Below are 24,283 nucleotides of genomic sequence, written 5' to 3' on the forward strand. Positions count from 1 at the left end.
CAACTTTTCAAACCACCCAGGGTAAACAGTCAAACAAGAAAAGCTGCAGACGCTGGGGTCGAGTTCAATGTACAAACAGGCTGGAGAAACTCAGCAGGTCATGTAGCCTCCATAGGGAATAAAAGGTAGCCAACATTTTGAACTGGGGTTCTTTGACAGGAATCTCGAAGAGCAGGTAGACACCTGAATAAAAAGGTGGAGGATGGGGGGGAGAAGGAAAGGAGAGGAGGAAGGGGAGGAGCACAGGTTTACAGGTACGAGGTCATAGGTCAATGGAGGTGAGTGGGTTAGAAGAGGAAGAAGCTGAGAAGTGATAGGGGAAAGAGTAAATTTTATATTTAGGCTTACGGCATGGCTACAGGCCATTTCTGCCCACGAGCCCATGCTGCCCAATTTATACCCAATTAACCTACAGGCCTGATACATTTTGAATGGTGGGAGGAAACCAGAGCCCCTGGGAAAAGCCCACACAAAGATGGGGAGAACATACCAACTCCCTATAGACAGCATGGGTTTCAAACCCCAGTCCTGATCACTGGGGCTGTAAAAGCACACTAACGGCTACGCCAACTGTGCCATTCTAAGAAGTAGTAAGTAGTGGACTCCGAAGGGTATATCTCTGATGGGAGAAGGAAGGGAAGGGTTGGGGAGCTGGAGGGAAGGAGAAAGACATAGGGAAGAGAAACACAGGAGTGGAAGTTCATGGAAATTGGAGGTCAATATTGATGCCATCCGGTTGAAGGCTGCTGAGGCAGAAGATAAAGTGTTGTACCTCTAATTTTCTGGTGGCCTCAGTCTGGCAGAGCATGAGGCTGTGAGAGACGTGTCAGTGAGGCAATGGTGTGTGGAATTGAAGTGGTTGCCCACTGGGAAGTCCATGCTGTTGCAGCAGACAGAGCGAACGTGGTCAACGAAAAGATCTCCCAATCTGCATCCAGTCTCTCCAATGTAGAGATAAACAGTCAGAATCTTTCTCCCAGGTTAAAAATATCACACATCAATGAACATGTATTTGAGATGAGTGGGTGGGGAAAAGGTTTAAAGGAGATGGGCAGGACAAACGTTAACATGGAGGGATGGTAGCTGCCAGGGAAAGTGATTATAGCAGAGGATATGCAGAGAATAGAGGGATATATATCATCTGTTTTAATGTTTTAATTTAATTGGACTTTATGTACAGCTCAGACATTTTGGGCTGAATGGCCTATTCCTCTTCTGTCTTCTATATTGCCTGACTTCAAATATGGGAAAGGTTCTGGCTATTTTGCTTGTGTCGGCACTGGCTAAATACTGTTCACACAATTATCAGTAAATTCAGACTTTATCTCACCCTGCACCTATGTGGTGTACAATTAAATACAACATAATGAATTCAGGGAAGAGTTAAGGAAACAAATAAGTATTTGGAATTAAATTCTATGTTTCTATTTATACTGTTCACCTTTCTCAGTCATCCCTAGCTTGACTGGTCCACATTCGAAGATCTTGCCTGTTTAAAGTCCATCACTGAGACCTTGGTGACAATAAGACTTCCACTGGTCCACCTGAGAAGCCCTGGTCTCATAAAACTTCTAAAAATTACCCTACAAAACTCTGCCTCCAGCTTTATCACCTGTCAAGGCCATTGTTTCTGATATTTGAAGAGCATTAAAATGAAATGGAACCAATGTAACAATTTTAAAATGTTTTATTAAAAACTGTGAACATTTAAACAGACTATTAAATAATTAAACACATTAAATTAAAAGCAGGCAATTAAAAACGGGGATTGTTCAGATTACCCTCACCCCTGTGCTCCTTTCCCACTCTCACTGCTTCTCTATTCACCTATTCCCCCCAGCTTAAAACATCACCCTGACTGGTTCCATCAGCCATCAGTCACACACCTATCCACCTGGGTATTTTTCATCTTTCATTTCCCCTCTGTACCTGGTTCCATCTGGTAATCATCCCTCCCCTATTTTAATTTTTTATTTACAGAAGGTGATTCCAGCCATTTTAACCCATGCTGCCCAATTAATTACACCAAAATTAACCTACAACCCTGTATGTTTTTGAAGGGTGGGAGGAACTGGAGCACCCAGGGGAAATCCACAAAGACAAAGAGAGAACGTACAAACACCTTACAGACAGCACTAGATTTGAACCCCGGTCACTGGTGCTGTAATAGCGTTGTGCTAACCTCAACACAAACCCTGCCGCCTGTTTTTGTTTGATCTATCATGTGCAGGCCTTCGTCACTCCCCTCCCCCACCCTGTTCCATCTGCCCAATCTTGCCCGCTCTTCCACCTATCACCTTCCAACTCCCATTTCAACCTACGCCCCTCCATCTTCATCATCTCGCTCCATCAACACACCGCTCCCCCACTCATCTGCTTCCATATATCACCTAACAGCCGCTGAGTCACCCCTCCTTTCACTTTTATTAGCTACCTTGCGCCTACACTATCAGTCCTGATGCAGGGCCTCATCTTGAAACATCAACCATCTCCTGCCCTCCAAGGAAATTGCTTGACTACAAGTAACTCCTGACGATGAGCTCAGGCCCGAAACCTCAACTGCCTTTAACGTCCGGTGGATGCTGTGTGACCTACTGAGTTTCTCCAGAATTAGACCCTAGCATCTGAAGATTTTCTTGTTTACATCCAAGACCAATCGACCTTCACCAATAATGCTCAACTCACACAGATCAGTATAGCTTAGCAATTTGCTGGAAGAACTCCTGTTTTGACCCCCATCTGAGACTCACATCCTTGTGATAATTTCCCTGTCATGACTTTGGCTCAGTCATAGCATTTTTGGATCCTGAGTCACAAGATTATGGGTTCAAACCCCACTCTAGAGACTTGAAAATGAAATCTATCCATGTTGACATCCTGGTGGAACAATGCAAGAAAATTGCCATAGGAATGGGATGTTCAACTAAAGAGAAAAAAAATCCCATGGTACTATTTGACAGAGAGCAAATGAACTCTCCCAGTGACCCAGCATTGATTTTCTCAATCATCAATATTAATACAAATTACCTGAATATTTATCTTTGCCAATGCTACAGTAGCCACTGATTGACTTGAGATTTTCCTTGATGGATTGAATTGTTTAATGTCACATGCATCAAGAGGCACTGAAAACAATTTTTTTCATGCTATCCAGATATATCAATCCATAATTACCCTGCATGTGCCATAGTCAAATTTTGTGGATCGATACTTAGGGTAAAATTTAGGGAGTTGACTATTACATGCGTGCTACTTTTGACTGTGCTAAGTACTTGTGTTGATCGGGGCATTGGGAGCTCAGATAGGTGGGCGTCCAGGTGGTAAGTCCACGGTCAGAATGTTGAGATCTCTGATTGGCAGGCGGCCGGGGCCAAGGTGAGAGTTTGGGGTTGGGGCATCGGGAGCTCGGATGGCCAGGACCGGGTAGTAAGTCCGTGTTTGAGGCATCTGGAGCTTGGATGGGCATGTTGGCAGGACCTAGGTGAGAGCCCGTGGGCAGGGCATCAGGAGCTCTGGTGGATGGGCAGGTGGGGCCTAGCGAGAATCTGTGGTCGAGAACTCTGGTGGGTGGGTAGCCAGGGGAAAAAATCAGGGGAGGGGGTCAACTTTTATACTGCATGGCATTACACAAGTAGATACGGTAAGTACCACAGGTTGTGCAAAGTAAAAGTGCAGAGCATAGTGTTACAGAGAAAAGGGTCGGTTAGCGCAATGACATCATAACTTTAACTAATGAGAGGTTGTTTCAATAGTTTAAAATCAGCAATGAAGAAACTGCCCTTGAATGTGGCAGTACATACTTTCAAACATATGTATCTTCTGCCTGATGGGAGGCAGGAGAAAGGAGTGTGACGGGTTGGAAGGGGTCTTTGCATGTATTGGCTGATTTCCTTAGGCATTGGGAAGTCAATAGAGGGGAGGAGTGTGTGTGTGTGTGTGTGTGTGTGTGTGTGTGTGTGTGTGTGTGTGTGTGTGTGTGTGTGTGTGTGTGTGTGTGTGTGTGTGTGTGTGTGTGTGTGTGTGTGTGTGTGTTTGTGTGTGTGTGTGTGTGCGTGCATGAGCGTGCGCGTGTGTGTGTGTGTGTGTGTGCACGAGCGTGTGTGTGTGTGTGTGTGTGTGTGTGTGTGTGTGTGTGTGTGTGAACGCTTTCACACCTCTGCAATTTCTTATTGTCTTGCGTAGTGCCGTTCCCACACTATGCAATGATGAAGCTGGCGAGGATGCTTTCTCCACTATAAAAACTGGAGAGAGACATTGGGGGCACACCAAATCTTATCCAGCAGCAGTTTAGGAAGGGAACTAACTGCTCAAGGTCAAGTGGGGATGACCTGGGGCAGAGGTCCCATAAAAGAATTATAAATATTTTGCTTTTTAGCTGTAAAGAATTCTTTGCTCATAGCTGGATTTAGGTGTTGGAATTTCAGTCAATCTGCCTCAGAATGACCACTGAGATATCACCAGTCTCTGATGTGTTGAAGGGTTGAAGTCAATTTTGACCTTCAGGCCTCGAAGTTAACCAGCGCAATTCACATGAATGACCTGGAAGGGGGAACCATGTGTAGCGTATCCAAGTTTTGCTGATGGCACCGAATAGAATGGAAAAACAGACAGTGAGGAGGACACAGAGAGTCTGCAGAGAGACAGACTAAGTGAGTAGGCAAGTGTGTGGCATGTGGAGTAACAATGATGGTGAATGTGAGACCGTCCATCTTGGAAGGAAAAGTAGTAAATAGGCTACTATTTGAATAAAAGTAAATAATAATAGTGAATGGGCTTCTCACTGCTACCATCAGGAAGGAGGTAGAGCCTGAAGGCGCACTCCCAGTGGTACAAAAGCAGTTTCTTCCCTTCCGCCATCAGATATCAGAATGGACAATGAACCACAGTAGCTACCTCACTTTTTCTCTTCTTTTGCTCTAATTTATTGTTTTATTTTAAATAGTGTATTTATGGAAATGTAATTTATAGCAATTTTGCACCTGCAATTTACAATAAAGTTGCCACAAAACATTAAATTTTGTGACATGTTCATGACAATAAATTCTGATTCTGATGGTGAGAAATTACAGTGTGCTGTTGTGCAGAGACCTGGAGGTGCTTGTGCTTGAGTTATTTGGTAGGTGCAGCAAGTAATCTTTCATTTTTAAAATATTTAGACATACAGCACAATAACAGGCCATTTTGGCCCATGAGCCCATGCTGCCCAATTATACCCAATTAGCCTACACCCCTGGTGCATTTCAAATGGTGAGAGGAAACCGGAGCCCCCATGGAAAACTCACGTAGACACAGGGAGAACGTTAAAAACTCCTTACAGACAGCATCAGATTTGAACCCCGGTCCCATTCGCTGGCGCTGTAACATCGTTGTGCTAACCACTACACTAACCATGCCGCCAATTTGGTAAATGGAATTTTGGGCTAGACCAATGTTTCTCAACTTTTTTCTTTCCACTCACATACCATTTTAAGTATTCCCTATACCGCCAGTGCTCTGTGATTAGTTAGGGATTGCTTAAGATGGTACGTGAGTGGAAATAAAAGGTTTGAAAACCACTGTTTTAATTGTACCTCATTGACTCGTTATGTGCACAGTTTCATAACTCCAAAAGAAATGGGCCAATGACAATTTTTCTCAAGCAAAATATTCCAGGAACAATTGGGTCTAGAACAGTGAGTCTCCACCTTCCTTTCCATTCACATACCACCTTAAGCAATCCCTTACTAATCACAGAGCACTTATGGCATAGGGATTGCTTAAGGTGGTATGTGAATGAAAAGGAAGGTGGAGACTCACTGTTCTAGACCCAATTGTTCCTGGAATATTTTGCTTGGGAAAAATTGGGCTAGATGGATTGAATTTAAGAGCAGGGAGGTTATGCTGCAACTGCACTGAGCCCTGGTGAGGCCGCATCTCGAGTACATGCAGTTCTGGTCTCCATATGTGAGAATGGATATACTGGCTTTGGAGATGATGCAGTTAATTCCAGAAATGAGGGGGTTAGCTTATGAGGAAAGATTGAGTATCCTAGGACTGTACTCATTGGAGTTGAGAAGGATGAGACAGAATCAAATAGAAGCATGTACAATTATAAGAAATAGAAGCAGGGAGATTGTTCCCACTGGCAGGTGAGACCAGAACTGGGGAACATAATGTCAAGAGTCAGAAAAGCAGATTTAGGACAGAGATGAGGAGGAACTCTTCTCTCAGAGAGCAGTGAACCTGTGCAATTTTCTGCCAAAGGAAACAGTAGAGGCTGCCTCACTAAATGCATTTAAGGTGCATGCAGATAGTTTTTAATAGGAGGGGAATTAAGGACAATAGGGAATGGGCAGATAAGTGGAGTTGAGTCCACGACTGGATTAGTCATGATCTTATTGAATTGTGGAGCAGAAGGCCTTCTCCTGCTCCTGTTTCTCACGTTCTCATACTCTGCAGTACTCAGACAGTTAATCACAGCTGCTAAATCTGGGCTGCCTGTGCCTTGGAAAAAAATATTAGTTTAAAAATGAGGCAGAAAATTATATTGCAGAAAATTGTGCATATCCAGAATTCCTGAGAAATGAGTGGAATTTTCTGAAAAAACAGTTTACTTGGCCGCACAGGAAGCAAGTGTGTTACTGTTATATGGAAAATCACATTTACAGATGTTATATGGAAGAAAAGAGGCGTCTGCTTTCACCGCTTCTAAGGTAAATGACAGGACTACATTGCAAAATGTGCATCAACAGAATGAGCAGGTTATTTTCGAACGGTTCTATTATTGAAAGGAAGAGTCTTGAACCTCCCAGTGTATAACAATGGGGCCTCAGTGTTTAATTAGCTGCACAGAGAAGTGAATGGGGAGCAACGTGTCACCAGGGGATATATGGAACTTGCAACAGGGCGTGGTACTCTGTTTACCCAGTATTTTGGACTGGAAGGCTATTGAATACAGAAGCAAACAAGAAGTTACAAGGTGACCTAGAGAGGAGGTCAATCTGGCGACCAAAGTGAAAAATGTCAAAGAGGTCATCAGGTTTGATGACAATCCATTTCACTGAGCGATGCATGTCTATTGCCCCACCCAAGCCACTAACCTCTCCCTCCCCCTCTCCTCCTACTGTACCTTCCTATCTTCTTTCTTTTCCTTATTTCCTTCTTTCTATTCTTCTCTGCTCTCTGGACCTTCCCTATCTCCCCATCACCTTGCCTCTCCAACTTCCGCTCTTCTTGTTATCTTCCCTTTTGTTGTCTGAAGAGGGCATGCAAAATAATTGAGGATCCCCTTCCATCCTGCACAGGGCATCTTTCAGTTGCTTCCATCCAGAAAGAGATACAGGAGTATCAGAGCCAGCACCACCAGGCTGAGGAACAACTTCTTCCTGTGAACAACCAAAGGAACTGCTCATAATAACCATCCGAGACACTAAAATTAATGAAACAAAGTTTAGTTATTTATTTGTATAGATTAATACTTGTCCTGCATATGTATTGTTTGTCTGCATGAGTATTATGTCTGGTTATGTGTCTGCATGTTTTGCACTGAAGACCGGAGAACGGTATTTCATCAGGTTGTACTTGTTCAATCAGTGGACAATAAACTTGACATGAATTTCTTTCCTCTTCATCCTTCTGCCATCGTCTTCCCTCTCTCAAATCTCCTTCCCTCTCTCTCCTCCTCCACCTGTCCCCACCTCCTTCCCTCTCTCAGTCTCTTGCCTCTATTCCCTCTCTCTCCTCACCCGTTTCCTCACCTCTCGCTCCTTCCTCCAACACTCCTCTTTCTACCTCCTCTCTTACTGCTCTTTTCTCATCTCCCTCTATCTCTCACCTTCCCACCCCATCTTCTCTTCCTCTCTTCTTCTTCCCTCTTCTTGTCCCTTCTTCTCATCATACCTACCAGTAGTGGGGCCATTTATGACCCCACATAGCCATTGGATAATTTGAACTCATTTGCTCTTTTTGCTGTAATTTAAGCAAGTGTTTTCAGTTTTCAGGGGTGGTGGTGGGGGGGGGGGGGTGGCATGTTAGTTATGCCTAAGAGAAACTTTTCCCCTCCCTCATTTGTGAATTCTACCACAGTTGAGACAGACGTGTGATCCTTGCCTCATAAATACCTAAGACCACATTCTCTTTCACTCATATTCAACAACAATGTGACACTCCTCTGTGTAATTACATATCCTGAAATAAAGCAGAAATTGCTGGAAATTCGCAGCCTCTATGGAGACTCCTTAGGACAGCACCTTCCAAACCCTCAATGTCTACCAGCTAGAAGGACAAGAATGGGAACACCCAAGACCTTGCCCTCCAATCCACACGTCATCCTGATTTGCAATTATATGTCCATTCTTTCTCTGCTGCTGGGTCTAAATCCTGCAACTCCCTCCCTAACAGCATTGTGGGTACGCCACACCCTCAAGGATTTCAGCGGCTCAAGAAGCCAGCTCCCCATCACCTTCTCAAGGGCAATTAGGGAAAGGCAATTAACTGCTAGCTCAGCCTGTGAGCCCTATATCCCTTGAATAGATGAAAAAGAGACTTAGATTCTTCAGGTTAATGAAATCTCATCAGAAAAAGAAAGAATAGACTTCGCAATCACTTGTAGGGTCACCATTCTGAAACATTAACCCCGTTTCTTTCTCCATTGATGCTACTTGAGTATTTCTAGCCTTTTCTATTTTATTTTTGGATTTATATAATCTGCATGCTTTTTTGCTTTTATATCCACACTGATCTTATAATTCTATGGTCTTTAATTTTCTCAACAAATTCCACAACTTTGTTAATCACCTTTAAAAGTTACATGAATCCACAGACACTCGGTGACTCTGGGAAGACTCTTTTTTGCTTCTCTTTCTGTGATTATTAGGGACGTTGGACAATGCTAATGGCAAATCTTTGCCTGGCTTATGACAGAATAAAGGCAATTTCGTGTAATATTACATTTCTATTTAATTACATGACAATAAATAGTTTCTGATCTGATTTGACATACTTGTCAACTGCTCAACCATTGTCAGACTTTACTTTGTTAGCCTCTCTGTTTGCATATTTATTCATTTTGCCCATTTATCATGTCAGAGGGTCACCCCTGTCAGTTAAGGGATGTTGGACTGGAAGATTTCTGGCTTACCTCTCCCCATTTTAAGCAGTGTCCACTGTATGCAATACAAATAGAAGCTGTCAGAAACACTCAGTGGGTCAGTCAGTATCTGTGGAGAGAGAAATAAGGTTAATATTTCAGACCAAAGAGGTTTTCTCAAGAATCGTGAAGTGTCAAAAAGTTCAAGTTTATTGTCACATGAACCAAGTTGCTGAGATAAAGGTTGTCTTACGAGCAGACCAGTAGATAATTCATGCATGTTTTATTGGTCGTCCTTTGGTTCGAAGAAGACACATTGTTGTGCAATTCACCTGTGGACACATAGGTGACTTTGCAGCCCCAGTCTGGAAAAGCACAATGGGGAGACCGGAAGTCCGTGGTAATTGTGCCTGCTGCTCTGCGATGCTGTTCATGGCCTTCTACCAACATTTGGCTGTGCCTGTCTTCAAAACTGGTGTAGGCTTCATTGCACAGGGCTCACCAATGGGACCTGTCAGCAGCCACAGCTTCTAGTTCTCTTGGCAGGATGCCACAGTTCCATAGGGTTTCCTTCACAGCTTTGTTATAGCGCTAGCAAGGAGGATCTTGAGTTCTCCTTCTGGTCTTCAGTTCACTATGGAGCAGCTGGTAAGGCATACAGTGGTCATCCATTCTGATGACATGTCCTGCCTACTGTATCTGGGCTTTGATGATCAGGCACTCAATGCTAGTGGACTTCACGTGACCCAAGACCTCCAGGTTGAAGACATGGCCTTGCCAACGGATGTCAAGGATGGAACAGATGGCACGCGTGGAATTTCTCCAGTTGTTTGATGCGATGTTGGTACAGAATCCAGGCTCCCATCCATAGAGGAGAGAAGGGCATTACAAAAGTGCAGTGTTACAGCAAGAGATCAGCTGGGAAGGAGCAAAGGCAACATAATTTTACTATTTTGGGTTTATTCAGGAGTCCCATAACAGTGCGAAAAGATTCTCCTTGAATGTGGTGGTGTGTGCTCTCACATTCTTGGATCCTCTTTCCAACAGAAGGGGAGTGATGGGAGTGGGGCCGGGGTGGGAAGAGTTTTTTTAAATATGTTGGCTGCTCTTTCAAGGCAGTGGAAGATATAGATGGAAGTGGGTTTGGAATAAACCATGTTCACAACCCTCTGCAGTCTCTTGCGCTATTATGCGGAGTAGTTCCCGTCCCACACGCTGATAGGATATCCCTTAAAACGCGAACCTGTGGAAGGTGATAAGGGATGCTGGTGACATTCCAAATATCATCAGGCTTCTGAGAAAATAGGAACACTGGGGCACCTTCTTTGCCATTGCATCGATGTGGGTGGACCAGGATGGGTCGCTGTTTAGCATTCCAGATGAAATGTTAACTCTGTTTTTCTCTTTCCACAGATGCTTCTTGGCCTGTTGAGTGTTTCCACCATTTTCAGTTTTCCAGTATCTGCAGCTATTTGATTTTCAGGCACTGAATATTTTCATTTCCCAGCATGGCCTTTCTCCATCTGAGCAGTGATTTCAACAGAGAGAGGAGATTTTTTTTTTTATGTACTGGGAGGTGGTGGTAGGGTGGGTTTGGATGGGACAGGGGATGGTGGTGAGTGGAGAGGGAGGTGGTAACTAAAGTTCAGAGCCAGGCCTCAAAGCTGTGAAATAGGTGTCCATGCAGATGGAGGCAGAGGTTCAGAGCTCATACCATTTCTCATGATAATTTCAAATTAGAGTTTGACTTTTGTTCAACAAAAGAAGGAAATAAACCATTTGGGGTTAGATCACTGAGCGGCCATGATCTCACTAATGGTTGGATTGACACAAGAGGCCTCCTGTACCTCATGGATTCCATCTGCATCTCCTACAGGCTAGGAAAGGCAGCCATCATTAGGAAAGATCCATCACACCCCAGACACATTCTCTTCTCCCTCATCCTATTGGGGAGAAGGCTCAAAAGTGTTAAATCGCTCTCCAACAGATGTAAAGATACTTTATCCCCTGCTGCCATCAGGCTCTTGAATGAACCCCACAACTGTTCAACCAAGCTGCCCTTACTTGGTACTTATTGATCTTTTATTTAAAATGTACCTCTATGAAAAGATTTATGTCACACAATAAAATGATTGTGTCCTTGCGCTGTTTGAACTGAACTTATTCTCTGTAAAACTATGATCTGAAGTTTTATCTTATTTGGCATTACCTGTTGCACTTAAGTATAGTTGACTTGCCTGGATAGCACTCAGACAAAGTTTTCATTTTTCTTGGTATACATGTCAACAAATAATTCAATTCAATTTGCTCTCCACAATACTGCCAATTTTCATGACATCTGCACGCCGACTATTCATACCTCCAATCACACACACACATGCAGATGCAAACACGCACACACATGCACACACAACAGCAGGGAGGTCAGTAATCTGATAGAAAGTTGAGGTAAATTTACAGAAAATAAAAATGTACAAAGTCTGCTATAACAATCAGCTGAAGGAATAGTATATGGATAAGATGGGTTTAGAGGGATATGGGCCAAACGCAGGCATGTGGGACGAGCGTGGGTGTGATATTTTGGTCGGCATGGGCAAGTTGGGCCGAAGGGCCTGTTTCCGCACTTTATTACTTTATGCGTAGTCAGTATTGTCCAAAAGGGAATCAGATGAATACTGGGGGGGGGGGGGGGTAGAGCTAAATGGGGATGAAGCAAATTGGCTGACCCTTACCTGCCCCCCGCCACCCCACACACGCATCTAACAGAGATGGTGTGGGGTAGGTTTACCTACCTCTGTTTCATTAAGGGATTAATATATTGTAATTCTTGGCTCCCTGTATCACTCACCATTCCACGGTGCGACAAGGAGACTGGTTCCCTCAGCAACTCTGTTGGGGTACTTAGAATTGGCAAACTGCAAATTTCCAAATCTGACAAGTAGAACAATCAGTTCCCCCCTCTTCCCTCCCCTCCACCCAGTCTTCTCCCCCTACCCACCCAGGTCAGTGCTGTGTCAAAGAAAATACAATCGTTGACTACAGTTGAATGAGATGGAAAATAATCCATCAGCAGGGGAAATCAGTGTGAAAGAGAAACCAGTCATGAACTCTCATGTGGGTGCCCTGCCAAATCCCTTTGGCAGCCTCAACACACTGCCGAGTTCAGCCGAGTACCGCAAGCAATTTAGTAGGAATGCACACCGGTGCTACAGAGGACATCCTCAGGAACTGGTGACTTCACCTTCCTGAGAATATCTACAGGGAATGATGTCACTGAGGAGCAACAATGTGGTTGTCCCTGATCTCTCAGCTCACACATAGCTCTCTGCGTGGCCATCAGGGCAGCACCACAGGTTATTCTTTTAACCTGTGTTCATGGAACTAGTCAGGTGCCTGGAGTTGAAGAGATGTACACATGGTTCGGGGACAGAGCCAGAGATTCGAATGATAGCTGAAGTCAATTCTCAAGTTCTCAAGAAAAACTGAAATTGGGAGAGAACCCGTATTTAAAGAGGAGACTGATGTCTTTATTGAAAGATTGGAGGACTGAGGGATAGGAGAAATCTAGTGCAGAAGATGAGTTGAGGACTGGGGCAGATCATGACCATATTGAATGGCAGGGCAGAGTTGAGAGGCTCCTTTTTGTTGTGTGTTTCAATATCCATTGTAAATTATTTCCATTTCCACACACAAGATTCAAGTAGAAGTAAATGGGTGTAATTGTGCTGTATGGGTTTAAATGGTTGGAATTGGCTTCTACCACATTGTAAATAAAATACAATTAAAAAATTTAAAATTTAATTTAAAATTTTAATTTCAAAATCACTAGGAGTGGCAGAGTCATTAGGTGTGGAGTTACAACCACAGCACTAGGCTGCATGCCCACCAGCCTACTGCAGGGGGCGACCTCTGTACCTGCAGGAAGACCACCTGGGAGGCTGACTCCACCTGGCTGGATGTCAATCACTGACCTGTATATAGACTTGAGCTGGCCCGTCCCGGGCCAGTGACACGTTGAGCTGTCGAGACTAGTACAGGTGTACCACAGAGTTTAAGTGGATTAAAGCCTGTAGTGCAGTCTTCAGTATTTTGTATCTTCTTGGTATACCACAGTGCACCACATTAGGCCAAATACCAGAAGTCCCTCTGCCTTCAATGGATGTGTTTGGGACCCTGTTCCAGGACACCATTTCACAGTAATCAGGAAGGAGCAGTAAGTGTGGTCTGACCAGCACCCTGAAAAACAGACACTGGCTGTCTACCTTAACTATGCCACTCAGAATCTTGTAAACCTCTATTTCACCTGTCTAACCCTACAGACAATAGACAATAGACAATAGACAATAGGAGCTGGAGTAGGCCCTTCGGCCCGTCGAGCCAGCACCGCCATTTTACAGATCATAGCTGATCCCTACCATCAGTACCCCTTTCCAGCCTTATCCCCATAACCCTTAACTCCTTTGCCCACTAGAGTCTTATCTAACTCTCTTTTGAACATAATCAGCGAATCTGCCTCTACCACCCTCTGTGGCAGAGTATTCCACAGATTCACACTTCTCGGGGTAAAAAAATGTTTTCTCATCTCCGTCCTAAAGGGCCTACCCTGTATTCTTAAACTATGCCCTCTAGTCCTCGTCTCCCCCATCATTGAGAACAAGTAATCCGACTTCACCCTGTCTATCCCCCTGATGATTTTGTATACCTCAATCATGTCCCCCCTCATCCTTCTAAACTCCATCAGATACAAGTCCAGTTTTTCTAGCCTTTCAGCATATGTCAACCCCGCCATCCCTGGAACTAACCTTGTAAATCTGTAAATCAGCTTTATATCGATTCCCTGGAACTATTCTCATCTATGGTATTTGCACCCTCTCTGAACCTTTCCATTCTTCCAAAGTCAACCTTTTCTTTACTTATAGACCACCTTAAGTATTCCTTTACTTACCGTAGACCCACAGTAGGGGTTGAGGCTAGTGAGCAACTTTCCAGGCCATCACCAGAATTTTTCCTGTCTTTTAGTGGCAAAAGATTATGATAATTTTTGTTTATTTTTCTGTCGTCAAATTTACAACCTTGACTTGTTTATTATATCAGTATTTCTTTCTTTTACGTATTCTCCCCAGTTTCAGCATGTGTTCTAATTAAACCTATATTTATTTCTTAAACTCATACATTAATTCCCTTCTTGCAGCCTCCTGAATCACCGCAATGTTGTAGTGGGAAGCAATGCAATGATGAGGTTCCGCTGGCAGTGACGACAAGAACCGTTGGTATTGGAAGTTCAAGATGGGGTGAGGTGGGTGAGGGGGAGGGTGGGGAAATAAGGAGGTACACACTGCCTGACTGCGAACACAATGCCCGCATTTTCACCAGATTGTGCTGCTACCGTCACCACATCGCTGCAGATCACGGATAACAAAGTCATGAACCACCAGCGGGCTGAGAAATACTGACCGATATCAAAATGTTGTTTAATTCTTGATCAGTTTTATTCCTAAGGTAACTTAGGAATGATTTTGAAAAGCAACATGTTATTTATTTCATTATTGACAGACCGAGGGTAGCACTGGCCAAGATACACTTTTAATTCCATCCTTAGTTACCTCTGCACTGACTGAGCATAGTGAGATGGTGCTGTGTCTGGGGTCAAGTACAAGCCAGACTGGGCAAGGCTGGCAAATTTTCTTCCCTGAAGTAGAATGTAGAACATAGAACAATATAAGGAACAGGCCCTTCAGCTCACAAGACTGTGCCAAACATGCTGTCCAAATCAAAACCAAAAACCTGCTGCTTGCACAGAATTCATTTGTGAGTGGGAAGGGAAGGTTGAGAAGCACTGGTCTAGACCCAATTGTTACTGAAATATTTTGCTTGAGAAAAAGTGCCCTTGGCCCATTTCCTTTGGAGTTATGAAACCTTGCACAAAAAGCCAATTAGGTACGATTAAAACAATGTTTTTTCAAACTTTTCTTTCCACTCACATAGCTCCTTAAGCAATCCCTTACTAATCACAGAGCACTTATGGAAGAGGGATTGCTTAAGGTGGAATGTGAGTTGGGGGAGGTGCAGTTTGAAAATCACCTCTTTCGTTGCATGTCCTCTAGCATGCGGTGCTTTTACCTTCCTCTCGAGAACCAAATGGAATTGACAAAATACTCCCTTTATGGTCATAATACCCATTAGAAGGTTTTAAATGTTTTAAATTAATCGAATTTCCTCCATTGTCATGGTGGCTATTTGTGTCTCTGGATTGTCATGTAAGTTGGACACACAGGAGACTGGTTCTCAACCCTAGCATCTGCAGACTTTCCTGTTTAACTGCATATACTGGAATCTGGAGCGAAAAAAAAACTCCCAGAGAGACTCAGCAGGTCAGAAACAAGTGCAGTGGGAAATCAAGTTGAGACCATAAAACAGAGGAGCAGAAATAGGCTATTCAGCCCATCGAGTCTGCCCCACCATTCAATCATGAGCTGATCCATTTTCCCACTCAGCCCCACTGCCCGTCCTCCTCCCCATAATCTTTGATGACTTGGTTAATCAAGACCTATCATGTTCTGCCAGAGGGTCAGACCTGAAATGTCGATTGTCCATTTGTCACCACTGTTACTGTCTGACCCTCAGATTTCCCCCAGCAATTAGTCATTGGATATTAGTTTTGTAAATTAACATTTATGATATCAATATCTACAAGCTGCTGTCATCATTGTGCAGTATCTGCTAGTACGTAACCAATGCTACTTAACCACTATTCCAACTACAGAATAACACTCCTATTTGACCCAAGTCAATTCATTACAATGTCTTAAAATAAATGCCAGGTTAGAATCACAGAACCACAGAGAGATTAGATTACAGAAGGAAACTATTCATCTCATTAATTATATGAACATAGTACAGTAAAGAACAGGCCCTTCGGCTCACAATGTTGTGCCAACACATATAAACCTATTCCAACATCAGTTTAACCCATCCCTCCCTCGTAGTCCTAACTCGCTATTTTTCTTACATCAATGTGCCTGTCCAAAATGTCCCTATTGTACTAGCCTCCACCACCACCCCTGGCAATGCATTCCAGGCGTCCACTACTCTTTGTGTAAAAAAAATTACCTTTGATGTTCCCCCCCCCCAAAAAAAACTTTCTTCCACTCACCTTAAACATAAATCCTACAGGAAATGGGTCATTGGAAAAGCAATCCACACAGAGTAACTTTCAATATCGCTGCAAACTCTATCATTTGAGAAACATATGTAAACATGAGATGGTCAGACTGACAGCCAAAATAAAATTGACCAGAGATACGTCTCTATACTAGCTGTAGAGAAGAAGTGAGATAGGAAAGGTAGAAAGATTTAGAGATGGCATTCCAGACCCTAAATGGCCCAACTGTGGCTCAAAAAGATGGAGGGATGAAAATTAGGGACAGACAAGAGATAAGATTGTGAGAATCACAAAGATTGCAGCAAATTATGGTGTTGGTTGAGATGATAGGGTTGGGGTGGATAGTGTTGAAGGATGGACATTAGATAGATAAAATTACTCTTCAAGCTGGAAAGTGTAAAGGTTAGGAGTCTTTAAGAATTTAAAAGCACTCTGAATCAATATTTAAAATAATGGAGCATGAGAGTGTAATAAATGGGGTCTGATCTTTCACCTTGAGGAGCTAAGCTCCAATTCTAGCAAGAGTAATGGGATAAAAATTTCCTTTGCATGCTGATGTGAACCAGGTGTCGGAGCAAGGACTCGAGATGGTGTGGAGGGCAAGAAGAGCTCCCAAAGGCCCTCGGGTACTAAAGGCTTCACAATTGCTTGGACTTTGAGCTTGGATTGCCAATAGCATAAACTGGAGTCTGCAGCACCAAGAGGGTGTGGGGTCACTGGAGGTGAATCCACAGACACTTAGTATCTCTGAAGGGACTTCTCTTTTACTTCTCTTTCTCTTATTGTTAGGGACACTGGGCAATGTCATGTATATTACATTTTTATGTATTATTATGTGACAATAAAAGGAACCTTGGATATAAGGACCCAAAAAATATGCCTGGTCTGTACTGTATATGATCCTAAACTCAGGGTAATTTGGTTCCACTCAATCAATTCTATGTAACAAGCAGGGGAATAAGTTACTGGAATAGCAGCCAGGTCTATTGATCACAAGACAGGAGTTCAAACACCACTCAGGTAACTCCAAAATTTAAATTCAAGGAAAGAAATCTGAAAAAACTGGAAAACGATACAATTACTGGGTTGCTATAAAGCCCCCATCCTTCAGAGACAGAAATCTGCCTTTCTTGAAGATAGAAAAACAGCAGATGCTGGAAATTTGAAATAAAAACAGAAATTGATTGATTGGAAATATTCATCAGTCCAGACAGCATCTGTGGTAGAGAAACAGAGATAATGTTTCTGGTCAGAAACCCTTTGTCAGAAGTGGGAAAGAGAGAAAGTGAGTTTATTTTTAAGTTGCAGAGAACTTGGATGTTGGTTGAATTGGGCTAAGGGAATGTCTCTGACAGGATGGTGAGGGGATGTTGAGATGAGAATTTATTGTCATGAACAAGTCATGAAATTTGAAAATATTCATATGAAATCCCCTCATTCATTCAGGTGTCCTGCTGTTCAGTATGGGCAAATCATCAAAATCTTTGACCCTCCGAATTATAGTTGTTTCCTCCCTGTTCTTCAGCAAAGGCTTTTTCTTTGATCTGAGACTGTAATCAATGTTGAGTTTATGATTATTCAAGGGAAAAATATTGAAGTGTTTTCCAATTACCTTCCTCTGTTGCAATGTCCATACTGGAAGGGTAAACCTGGCCATTGATCTGCAGATTCATCTGCCCAGCAATTTTAGTTTTACAAACATAAATTCCAATTTGTAGAATCTGCTTGCAAAAACCATCCACCATCTGCAATCCATGGCTTTGTGTGACCCTGATTGGGAGGCTAAACAGGTACTACACCTTAACCAAGGGTGACCTGTAGGCTATCAGATGGAAGGATGGCCTTACTTCTCCTTTTCCTGAGCAATTGTGCAGCACTGACACCAAAAATACCTTTCAACAATAAATAAAAATAGTGCATGAAAAGTCAAAGTAAGGCAGTGTCTTTGGTTCATTGATCATTCAGGAATCTGATGGCAGCCAGGAAGAAGCTGTCCTTATGCCGCTGAGTGCTCATTTTTAGGCTCCTGTACCATTTACCCAATGGTAGCAGAATGAGGAAGGCATGGCCTGGGTGATGGGGGTCTTTGAGGATAGAGGCTGCTTTCTTAAGACACCACCTCTTGTAGATGTCCTCTATGGATTGAAGTCTGGTGCTCGTGATGTCACAGGCCGGGTTAACAACTTTCTGGAGTTTTTCTTGTCCTGAGCATTGGCACCTGCATACCAGGCAGTGATGCAACCAGCCAGAATGCTCTCCATGGTACACCTGTAGAAGTTTTCTAGAGCCTTCAATGACATATCGAATTTCCTGAAACACCTCACAAAGTATAGCTGTTGACGATTCTTCTTCGTGATTGCTTCAACATGGAGGCTTCAGGACATAACCTCAGAGATATTGACACCCAAGAATTTGAATTTCTTGACCCTCTCCACTATTGAACCCTCAATGAGGACTGTGTTGTGTTCCCCTGACTTCTTTCTAAAGTCCACAATCATCTCCTTGGTTTTGCTAACATGGAGCACAAGGGTATTGGCGTAACACTACCACACGAGTTGATCTATCTCCTTCCTCTACTCTAATTGTCATTTGTGATTCTACCAACAACTGTGGTGTTATTTGTAAATAGTATTGGAAGTGTGCCTGGACACACATTTATGAGTGCATACTGAGTAGAGCAGTGGGCTCTACCTTGAGGTGCACCTGTGTTGATAGTCAGTGAGGAGGAGATGTTGTTTCCAATTTGTATTGACTGTGGTCTTCAGATAAGGAAGTTAAGGATACATTTTCAGAGGGGGTTGGTACAGAGGCCCAGGATTTGAAGCTCCTTGGCCAGCACTGAGGGAATAATGGTGTTGGTGATGGATTAACGGTGGTAGATAGAGAATAAAAAGCAAAGAAATATAAATATGAATGTTGCAAAATGCAAAGATAGTCAGGTTATGTGAACGGTAAGAGAAAAACTGAGCCAATTTTGCAGATAAATTACTTGCAGCATAATTGACCATTTCTGATTCAGGCTGAGAACATAAGCTGCCTGAAGATATTGAATTCAATATTGAGTACTCATTAATATCTACAATGTAACTCTCTGGCAATGTTGGTCTCACAGTATCAGAGACCATAGAACCATAGAACCTACAGCACAGGCCCTTCTTTTATTCCACCTTGTCCCATCAACCTGAGGCCAGACCAGAGATCTCCATACCTTTCCCATCATTGTACCTATCCAAATTTATGCTGACTGCTCATTCAGTACTCTCACCACCCTCTGAGTGAAGAAGATCCCCCTAATGTTCCCCTTAAACATTTCACCCTTTCACCCTTAAATCATATCCTCTCATTCTTTTCTCTTGGAAGGCTGCTTGCATTTACCCTATCTATGCCCCTTGTAATTTTGTATACTTCTATCAAATCTCCACTCATTCAAGGTAATTTCCTTTGTTGTCTCAATCCTCCCTCACTCTCTCCACAACTTTAGTTGTCTTACGTCTCCATTTCTGATGAAATGTCCCCAGCTTGAAGCATCAAATCTATTTCTCTTTCCAAAGATTTTGCCTGAGCCTCTGCCTGTACAATCCATGCCTAGTATGAGTTCTGTCCTGATCCATAACACAACCTGGTGCCAGAACTGCTCTATCCAAGATGCATGAGACTGCACAGTTGTAAAATGTTATCGGTTGAACCAACCAACCTTTGTCTCTGACCTTGACTTGGGATGGCTGCCAACAAATGAAAGGACCCACCTCACCGTGGTTACACTCTCTTCTTTCCTAACCTCTTGGGCAATAGATACATGAGCTTCAATTTAAAAAAAAATTAAACGTGTAGCACAGTAACTGCCCCCCAAGTACCTCAATTGAACTAAAACCCTCAAACACTTTGAAAGGTTGGAAGAAACCAGAAAACCTGGAGGAAACCCACACAGACATCGGGAAAATGTGCAAACTCTTTACAGACAGTGCTGGATTCGAACACAGGTCACTGGTGCTGTAGTAGTATTGCGCCAACTACCTCACTAACTGTGCCATCCCATTGAAAACATGAACCTTCAGATTCAAGGACAAATTCTTTCCTGCTGTTATCAGACTCTTACATGGACCTCTTATTGGTAAGAAGAATTATGCCCGTGCACTGGTTCAACTGTACTTTTCTCTTTACCCTGCACATTGCCTTTGTAACTCTATACCCTGCAATCTGACTTATAGTCACACTACTCCCTACTCTGTTATTTAATTTAGTTGTTTACTTAGTTGTTACCATTGGATTCATACCTGCTGTATGAATTTACTTGCCTGGATAGCACACAAGACAAATTTGTTTCACTGAATCTTGACAATAAACAATTTAATTCTGACCAGTGCTTCTGATCATGCTCTGTTCTCTCTTCTGCCATCAGGAAAGAGGTATAGGTGCCACAAGACTCACACCATCAGGTTCAGGAACAGCTGCTCCCCCTCCACCATCAGACTCCTCAACAACAAACTCAATCAGAGACTCATTTAAGAACATTATTTGTTATTGAATATTTATTTTCTGAATAACACAGTTTGTTTCCTTCTTGTTTACATTTCTCTCTCTTGTATATGTATCTTTTCTTGAGTACAGTTGTTTTTTTTGCACTATCGATAAGTAGAAATTCTGCCTGGCCCACAGGAAAAAGAATCTCAGGGTTGTATGTGATGTCATATAAGTAATCCGACAATAAATCTGAAATCTAATGCCAATTAGTTCAACGTGTTCAAGCAATGCATCCAGTTAAGGTAGAAAATGGAGAGTTGGCAATTTCTAGGATTTTGTCTGAGCTACATTGTTGGGCAGGGGGAAGGTGAGTTACATTGTGTGAAACTGTGCAGAAGGTTCCTGATACTGACACCAGGCAACTCAATGAGTAAAAATTCACCCCCAACAAAATGAAAATTCCAGTTGTGCCTGGAAAATGGTTTATCAGCTCTCTTGCAGGGTAGAAGTAGGGAGCTAAAGTGACACGGGAAGCTCGTTTCTGCTCTGCATGCAGTGACTCTTAACAGCTGGCCCCAGTACTTCTGGCCTCAGTACCCCTGTGCTGAGGTATAAAGTGCTAACGTTGCCAATTGAAAAGGTTCAGTGTGCGTTCATACTGAAACTGAATGGAAATATTTGTTGCCAAGTCCTGTGTTTCGGTGGAGATCACAAGGGGAAAACTAGAATGTGCTCCAAGGTACGGGAACTTTGCCAGCGACTTATTGACGCTGTGCTAAGTTTCCAACTTTTGAGTCGTGTTCCTGCATTAACACCTCACCTTGTGAGCCCAAGGGCTGAGACAGTGGCTGTGCCATCTCTGATGCAAAACCTGCGGTCACCTAACTTTGCACCAGCACATTTTCCAGGAAAAAGCAATGTGGCCTCTGGCTGACACCTATAACATTTTCAAATGGTAAACCACTTAAATTTAGGCAGTTAATTTTCATGCTGTAAAGAGTAAAAACTGCACCTCTCGGCGGCATTCGTTTTAGGTAAAACATTAAAATAGATTCTATTTTCTCCTGGCAGATGCCATGTATGATTTGAAAGTTCACACCAGTCTGCAGCCCAAAAATGATCCTTTAAAATTGATTTAAATTGAAGAAACGATCCTTCATTTTGGTAGGTGGAAGGTTATTGTGCTGTGTGTCCAGCACAAGAGCAGTGATCACGCAAGCAGTTTATTGCCTTTAAAACTCTTTGGAACACTCTAGAAAGGGATGAAAATAGTGCTATACAAATTAAAGTCTTGCTGGAATTTTGTACATAATTTAGTTGCACTCTTTCCTCATAGAAAACAACGATCTTTGTACGTTCCAAACACTTTAAACGGTGGTGTTGGTGATGGTGATATGGAGAGTGTGGGGAAATGGTAGAGCAGGTCAAAATTATAATGTTGCCAGTATAAACGTTAACTGTAAAAGGCAAGAGCTCCAGAGGTTCAGGGCGATGTCCTCAAGGATGCACCTGTGCCCTTATGCATATCCATGCTGCCTACACATCCACAGACCCTCCCATACACACATGCACATTTTCCATTCCCATCTACGAAACCTACATGAGCAGATGCACAGCATTGCGCACACCTACCCACCCCCCCCACCACACACACACACACGCTCGTGCAAACATACACACACGGACACGGATGCACACGGACACACAACATATGCACATTCGCACACACACACAAGCTGGGTGCCTGTCTATTTTTGGACTTGGTGACCCTAATTACAATTCTCCACACTTTAGAATAATGGAGTATCACATCCCCTTCCCTCCACCCAGTTGGAAGCCATGAATGTAATCCACTGAATTGTTCTGTAATGGAGACTCACCTTTTGCTACCTCCCAATGGGACTATAAATTAATTTTATAGATTGCTACCACTTATGGCAATTTCCTGTTTATGCATTAAAATAACAATCTGATTGAGGGTTTTTGAGGTTGGAATTTGCCAACTATTAATAAAGGTATTATGCACTCATCTTTCATTCCTTGACAATATTAATCTGATGTTTATTTAATGCTTATGTTAACATTTCAGGTATTATATAGAGTCATACTTTTTGAAAATTATTGGATTTTTTTCATTCCCACTAACATTCCCCTCTCCTCAAGGTGCTAGTGAAATCGACACCTTCACAAAAGGAGATTCTAAGGCAAATGGCTGAGGGGTGGGGGGGGAGAAAGAGAGAGAGAGAGAAAGAGAGATGGAGAGAGTGGGAGAAAGTGAGAGAGAGTGAGGGTAAGAGAAAAAGGGAAAGGAAAGAGAGATGGAGAAAGAAAGGGAGTGTGTGTGTGAGAGAGAGAGAGAGAGAGAGAGGGTGAGAGAAAGAGAGAGAGAGAGAGAGACAGACAGATACAGATTACATTTGAGAGAAGATTGGAAGAACATAGCTCCCTCTAAGTGTTGTAGGATTGGAGGAAACAATTCAGATAAGGAAATGCAAGGCTTGAGAGGGATTTGTAAAGAACCAGTCAGAGCAATCTGCTGGTAGAACTCGGAAGAATTAGTGAGAGAAAAAGAACAGACAACATTTCACATCATAATTTCTTGATGAAGTCCAAAACATTGATCATTCTTTTTCTTCTCCTGATGCTGCTCAAACTGTTAAGTTCCTCCAGCAGATTTATCCCAGATTCTGCAGACTCTTGAGTGTTAAAATTAAACCCTTACGTCAGTGGGAACCAATGTGGGTAAGCAGACTTAGAAGAGTGGGTGAATGAGATGAGACAAGGGAAGACGCAAGCAGTAGAATCTTACGTGGGGAGAAGAGTGGCCGAAAGTGACAAGTTTGATGGTAAGAAGGAGAGTCAATTAACATTATGGAGATGGAAATAGACAGTCTTATGAGTGGCAACTGAATTAAACAGTTTATTAAAAAGGACCCCCATCTCCCTGATCACAACTTCTTTTCACTGCTATCTTCAGGCAAAAGGTACAGAAGCCTAGTCCTAGCCTCTAGGTTCAAGAACAGTTTCTTTCCAATGGCTCTATCTCATGTATATATTGTCTCTTCTAATTTAATTCAATTAGATTTCTTTCAAAGTACCTGTTTGGCTGCAGCAAGTAAGAATTTTGGCACATACAAACTTTGTACAATGTGTTTGACAATAAACTCATTATCATTATTATAATTTTATACCATCTGTGTGATATATGAGAAAATGAGGGTTCATTGTCATATACTTGAGTACAATGTATATATGCATCAACATTCCAACTTGCTGAACCCCACAAATATGTAATACACACTAACAACAATATTATAAATTAGAATGACACAATATGCCATGAAGCAGAATAGTGGAGAATAAGTATAAAACAATAGACAAATAAAAATTCATGTTTGCAATTTGTACAATTAAATGGTTCATTTGTAGGCATTGCATTGTCCATTATTTTAAGGGCTCTTTGCACCTTTACTACCAGCTACAATCGCGTTTAGTTTTGTGTCATTAGTAAACATTCAAATGTTACACTGGGACCCATCAGTCAAATCTCTGATATGGATTGTGAATAACCAGGGTCCAACCACCCATCTCTG

The 24,283-nt window shown here is 42.7% G+C and overlaps 1 long non-coding RNA gene across 1 annotated transcript in view; it reads right to left on the reverse strand.

The window, feature by feature from the left end:
- LOC138735839 (uncharacterized) overlaps positions 1-24,283 on the reverse strand; it is a 114,063-nt gene that overhangs the window by 2,657 nt on the left and 87,123 nt on the right. The window contains exons 4-5 of the long non-coding RNA XR_011339962.1: positions 9,119-9,197; positions 7,109-7,364 (exon numbers count right to left, since the gene is read on the reverse strand). This is a non-coding gene — a long non-coding RNA (uncharacterized lncRNA). The remainder of the gene's footprint in view (positions 1-7,108; positions 7,365-9,118; positions 9,198-24,283) is intronic.

The sequence above is a fragment of the Narcine bancroftii genome, chromosome 6, assembly GCF_036971445.1.
Source record: "Narcine bancroftii isolate sNarBan1 chromosome 6, sNarBan1.hap1, whole genome shotgun sequence".
In the NCBI taxonomy this organism is placed as follows: Eukaryota; Metazoa; Chordata; class Chondrichthyes; order Torpediniformes; family Narcinidae; genus Narcine; species Narcine bancroftii.